Source organism: Octodon degus, unplaced genomic scaffold (genome assembly GCF_000260255.1).
Source record: "Octodon degus isolate 3935 unplaced genomic scaffold, OctDeg1.0 scaffold00007, whole genome shotgun sequence".
Taxonomy (NCBI): domain Eukaryota; kingdom Metazoa; phylum Chordata; class Mammalia; order Rodentia; family Octodontidae; genus Octodon; species Octodon degus.
Genome location: NW_004524583.1, coordinates 32,609,707 through 32,616,299, shown reverse-complemented (window position 1 = coordinate 32,616,299; position 6,593 = coordinate 32,609,707). Strand labels below are relative to the sequence as shown.

General features: G+C 46.7%; 1 protein-coding gene across 1 annotated transcript in view; it reads right to left on the bottom strand.

The window, feature by feature from the left end:
* The window catches only part of Ptgr2 (prostaglandin reductase 2), a 39,052-nt gene extending 33,151 nt beyond the window's left edge, over positions 1-5,901 (bottom strand). Inside the window, exon 1 of the mRNA XM_023703487.1 lies at positions 5,815-5,901. The gene's annotated coding sequence lies outside the window, so the exon portion shown is untranslated. The remainder of the gene's footprint in view (positions 1-5,814) is intronic.
* Between the last annotated feature and the right edge of the window lie 692 nt (positions 5,902-6,593).

The following is a 6,593-nucleotide window of genomic DNA, read 5'->3' as shown; positions in this document are numbered from 1 at the left end:
GCTCTGGGTCTTTTCAGGATCCCGCAGCCCGGGTCTTCTCACTCACTCGCCGGGCCTGCGCTCCGGGTCTGTTCAGGACCCCGCGGCCTGGGTCGTCTCATTCACTCGCCGGGCCTGCGCTCTCTGCATCATTATGATTAATAAGAGATTTTTATGTTTATTTTTGAGACAAGGTCTTACTATGCAGTTCAGGCAAGTGTTGAACTCACAGCAATTCTCCTGCCTCAGCCTCCCAAGTACTGGGATTATGGGCACATGCCACCATTCTCAGCTATAATGAACTATTCATCATATATATCAGTCACATCTCATGCATCTCCATCCTGTTTTTTTTTTTTTTTTTTTTGAGACAAGGTTTCACTAAGTCATTAAATTGTTCAGGCTGAGCTCAAACTTGTATTGTCCTGCTTCAGCTGCTCAGAATGCTGAGATTACAGGCATGTGTCATCACACCCAGCTTTGACTGCTTATTTTTTACAACCCTGAAATACATGTAGCCATCAGCACCATCTCCACGTGTAAAGCTCTGTGCAGCAGCACACTTAGACATTTAACAACCATCTTAACTTCACTGACACGTGACTCCACTCAGCTAGTCTAAATTGGCAGGATCCTGGAATTCCTTGTATGTCTCTGCATCCCACAGAGTATCCTTTATAGAGCTGAACTCTAGAGTCTCCAAAATGTTAAATAATCATCAGAGTGCAGTCTCTTATTTCTTTCTCTTTAGCTTTTCCTTGCCACTGAGACAGGGGTCTCACTACACTACCTGGGCTGGTCTCCAACCTGAGGGCTCAAATGGTCCTCCCCTTGCCTCTCACAAGTAGCTGGCACTATGGGATGCACATCTTTTTCTTTTTCAAATCTTGTTAAACATATGGCTTATATGGAGATGATTAGTTTACAGAGGACTTTCACAAAGATGCTGTCACTTATTCTTTGTAACAAAATTATATATGCAAATACAGCCAGGGCCCCATATTCTTAAGGTCACATCTTCAGATTCAACCAACTGTACACTGAGAATAGTTTGAAAGAGTATTTAGTCTGTTTGGAACATGTACAACTGTTTTATTATTTTCTAAATAATACAACTACTTACATAGCATTTATATTGTACTGCATTTGGTATTATAAGAAATCTAGAGATGATTTAAAGAAGATATGTGGGGTTTATGTGTAACTATTGCTCCTGCTCCATTTTATATAAGGGACTGATGCTATCCAGAGGGATTCCAGAACCAATCCACAGTGGGTATGGGGACACCACTGCCTACTATTATTCTTTTTTTTTTTTTCTATACTTTTAGGGAAGGGTCTACAGGGTGTTCAGGATCTCACTACTAGATTGGACTCATAGTGATCCACCTGTTTACAGCCTCCTAAGAGCTGGGATAACAAGTATGTGCCACCACACCCCAGGGGCACGGGCAGGGTGGCACGGCAGGCATGGGGATTGAACCCTGGCCCCTGTACCTGCTTGCAGGCGCTTTAATCCGCTGAGCTATTTGTCTTTTGTTTTTGTTTGCCAGAAGGAGGGATTGAACTCAGGCCCTTGCGCTTGCCAGTGAAGGGCTTATTCCACTAAGCCATCTCCCTCCCCACCACCACCTATTTGTTTGGCCCTTATTATTCTCTTTTTTACAAAAGAAGTTGAACTAGGATTTGTGCCCAAAAATCACAATGCAGATAAGAAGAGCAGCTGGGATTGAAACACAAATATCCTCATTCCATATCTCATATTTCTTCACATTTTCTACCCCAAACAGGATTTTACATAGAACCACAGTGACTTGTCAACTCTCCTGCAGATACACTATCCTAGAACATAGTTCTATTGGTTAAGAACTATTGTAACTGGGTGTGGTGGTGCATGCCTATAATTCCAGCACTCAGGGGGCTGAAGCAGGAGGATCATTGAGAGTTTGAGACCAGCCTGGGCTACAAAGTGAGCTCAAGACCAGCTAGACCTGCATAGGAAGACCCTATCTCAAAAAGAAAAAAAAATAATAAAATAAATAAACCTACTGTAAATGTCTGGGTCTGGGTGGTGTAGCCCAGCAGTGAAATGCTTACATGGCATTTATGAAGCTCTTGGTTTGATCCTGTCTTAGTTACTTCTCCTTCATTGTTGAGACAAAGTACCTGACACCCAAAGTTAAAGCAAAAAAGGTTTACTTAGCTCACAGTTTGTGGAGGTTTCAGTCCATAATCAGCTGACTCCAAGGCAGAGTGCCATTCTAGGGGAGAAACAGTTCATGGCAGGCAGAAGGTAGCAAAACAACAAGCAAGCAAGGGATGACCATAGCTCTAACTATCCCTTATAACTTATCCAGGCTACGTAGGGAGGATAGCACTCACATCCTTAATCTCAAGCCCTTGATCCTAGCATTGCACCATGAATTAATCCCAGTGTCACACACTCTAGATCCAGCCATCTCTGAAAAAGCCCCACCAATGACCACATGAAGCATTATGGGGTGATCTAGACACAAACTGTAACAGCTCCCCAGCACCCCCTCCCCCAAAAAGAACCATGCTGGTGACAGCCAGTAAACAGAATGAAGAATACAGAAATGCATCTTATTTGCTTCATTATATAACGGAAGGGCCAGCCAAATAGCTCAACGGATTAAAGAGCCTGCAAGCAGGTGCAGTAGCCGGAGTTCAATCTCCGGGCCTGCCGTGCCAACCTGCGTGTGCTAAAACAGCAATTGAGACTGGGCGTGGTGGTGCACCTGTAATCCCAGCTGTTGGGAGGCTGTAAACAGGCAGATCACTACAAATCTGATCTAGTAGTGAGACCCTGAACACTCTGTAGACCCTTCCCTAAAATACAAAAATAAAATAAATTTTTTTTTAAAACATTTATTTATTTATTTATTTAGTGTGTGTGTGTGTGTGGCCAGCTCAGCCCACCAGGGGGCGGGGCTGGCTGGCATGTGGTGCTGGGGGATTGAACCGTGGTCCTTGTGCTCTGCCAAGCTTGTTCCAAGTAGGTGCTTTAGACCACTGAGCCATCTCGCCAGCCCCTAAAATAAAAATTTTTTTAAAAATTTATCATGGATATATTTAGTTCTCACTAGTTGTGCCAAACATGGCTAGGAGGCCTCAACACCCGTTCTTTGCTTCTGAGCACGGTGTTGTTCAGATAAAACTATATTTTCCAGCTTTCCCTTAAAACAAATCCCCCGGGGGCTGGAGAGATGGCTCAGTGGTCTAAAGCACCTACTTGAAACAAGCTTGGCAAAGCACAGGGACCGCAGTTCGATCCCCAGCACCACATGCCAGCCAGCCCTGCCCCCTGGTGGGCTGAGCTGGCCACACACACACACACAATAAATAAATGTAATAAATAAAAATAAATAAATATTAAAAAAAAAATCCCCCTTCAAAAACCCCCAGCAAATCCTAGAATCATCCCATTATACCCCAAAAATCCTTCAGGCAAGCACTTCTGATAAGAGATTACACTATTATGCCTAATATACACTGTAACACCCAGTGCATATTCATTGGATTCAGGATTCAAAATTCACAAGCTACATTTTGAATCTGTGTTATTTCACTGCCTGGTTTCTTCATTCCTTTGTTTACAGAATGTCCTCTGATTGCTTCATTATAAAGAATTATTTGCTTTGGTTTTTTATCACCTCCCCATACTTTTGACTGGCTGCATAGTTCTGGGGGCTTGATTTTTGTTGTTTTGTTTCGTTTTTTGAGACAGGGTCTCCTTGGGTGTGGTAGCACACACCTGTAATCCCAGCACTCAGGAGGCTGAAGCAGGAAGATTACTGTCAGTTTGAGGCCAGCCTGGGCTACATAGCAACACTTGTCTCAAAAAACAAAGAGACAGGGTCTCTAGGGGCTGGGGAGATAGCTCAGCAGAATAAGTGCTTCCCTGGCAAGCACAAGGGCCTGAGTTCAATCCCTGGTTCAGCAAAAAAAAAAAAAAAAAAAAAAAAAAAAAAAAAAAAAAAAAGAGAGAGAGAGAGAGAGATGGGATCTCGCTTTGTAATTCAGGCTGGCCTTGAACTCTCAGCCTTCTTCTTACTTCAGTCTCCTGAGTGCTAGGATTATAGGCATGCATTGTAATGCGGGGGGCTTCACTAGATTCTGTTCCGATTATTTGCAACAGGAATCCTTAAAGGTCATGATATGTGCACCCTATTTCATCACATTATGAAATCCACAGGGAACATGTCTAGTGAATTACTATGTTATATAAGAGTTACAAAGCAAAGTTTTTGAGATGGCTCAGTGGTCTAAAGCACCTACTTAGAACAAGCTTAGCAAAGCACAGGGACCGCGGTTCAATCCCCCAGCACCACATGCCAGCCAGCCCCACCCCCTGGTGGACTGAGCTGGCCACACACACACAAATAAATAAAATTTTTTTTTAAATTTTAATAAAACAAATAAAGTGCTTATAAACCATCAATATTGGTTATTACACTACGATGACATTTTTAATCCAAAGGATCTTTCCAAAAGAGGTTTTATATTTGTCCTCTTCTCTAATTTCAACAGTATATGGGGCCAGGGAGATGGTTCAGTAGAATAAGCGCTTCCCTGGCAAGTGTAAGGGCCTGAGTTCAATGGCCGTTCCGAGAAAAAAAAAACACAACAGTATGTTTTATTTCTTTAAAGTACATATAATTGCAAATTTCTCCAGATACTGCTTATTAGAATGGAAAGTACACTATGACAGTTCTCTCCCTCTGTATTACAAAATTTTCAAGTGCCGAATACAATTAATTAATGCAGATAACTGCAACAGTGCTCAATAGCACAACAAGCAACACACTAAAAGTACAAGCAACACACTAAAAGTACAAAGAACTTGATTTATCACAAAATTACTATTTAAAATAAGATATGCCAAGTTCAAGATCTGACTTCTAGTTCTCAGGTATGACATTAAGTGGATTCCTAACTGGTGCTAGGTAACATGCCAAAATAATACCAGGTGAATAATCAGCTAAAAAGCTTCCCTGGTGCTGGCATACAGTATGTTGAGAACCTACCTTGCAGTCTTGTATAAGGGAAAGGTCATGGCACCAGGAAAAGAAAGCAGAGTTCAGAGTCCTGGTTCTAACCAAGAGGAACCTTAGAAAAGTCCCTTCTCTCAGCTCAGCCTGTTTCCTGAAGCATACTGTGGAGAGGACAGAGGAGGGCGAGTAATGGAACGCTGGAAGCCACACTCCCGCACCATTTGCCAGCCTGAACGTACTAGCCGGGAAGCACACACCCAGGGCCTCTGCGTCCCAGGCAAGCACTCCGCCGAGGTGCTCCGCCGCAGCCGCGGCCTCCACTGTCGCCTACCAATACGCGTCCCCGTTCCCGCCCGAGCGCGTCACTCGGCCCCTCGGCGGGTCCTGACCGGTCTCTCTCCCCAGGCTCCCACGCGCGAACTCCCGCAGGGCGCTTCCCTCCCTCGGCGCCCTCGCCTTCCTGGGAGCCTTCCCCGGTCAACCGCAGAACGAACAACCTGCGCCTCTAGTTCAGACTTTCAAACTGACTTTCTAGGTCGTGGGCACAGACGCGACACAGGCTTGCGTCGGCGCCGCGCGGAATCCAGTCCACCTCCTCACCCGGCACAGAGTAGGTGCTAACCTGTCACACGGGCTACGCGACAGCCCCAAGGGCGCCTCAAGTACGACAACGTCCACCCCTGAGGTTTAGCCTGACAAGCCAGCGAACCGCCTTCTCCTCAGCATTCCCTCTCCTAGGGTCCTAGGTAGTAAGCCTGGGGTCGCCCGCACCTCCAGGGGAAGCTGGGAGCTCACTCTAATTTGAATTTTCCTCGCCTATCGCGCGAGCTTTACCCAGCTTTGGCGCCGCAGCCGAGCCGCGGGCGACTCGCTTCACCTTCTCAGAGTCTGAGGTCGCGGTGGGAGATCTCGCGCGATTTGACCGGAGTGAGGGGCGGCCGGGCCGCGCGACGACGTGCGCCCCCCCCCCCCAGCCCACCGCGCAGGCGCAGGCGCAGGCGCAGGCGCGACGTCCGGCCCGGCGGCGTTCTCCCGGGGTGCTTCGTGGCCCCGCTGCCGCCTGGACCCGAGAGCGAGGTGTTCAGCCGGGCCCCCGAGTTCACACGCAGCCGTCCTTGGAGGATTTGATTCGTGTTGTGGACCCCGCGAGCCGCCAGTTGGGAAAGTACGCTGACGGGCCGGCCGGCCTGTCCCTTGCCTTGCGGATGGCTCGCCCCGAGCGCTGATGCGGTTGAACCGGCCGCTTAGGAGTGCTGGACTTCCTGCGCCGCTTGTGCGTCTGTGACAGGATGTAGATTTTCTTTTCACAGTGCATTCCAAATTCCTCAAAGTGGATTAGTGAATGTGGGTCGATTTCTCTATTTCATTAATGAGTAGATTGAATAAACCTTATTCCCAGGTCGACTTTAGACTGCCAGAGGTCTCAGATCCTGAGAGAATTCAGCAGACACGTGTAAGAACTGCTGTTCACACTGCATTCGTGTGGGGCCTGATAGTGCGTCATAAGGCATGGAATGGAGGACCTACAGGGTGACTGGCAAGGAGCTCACTTCTTGGGAAGGTGTCTGGATAGAAGCCTCTGGTTAGAATTAGGCGCGG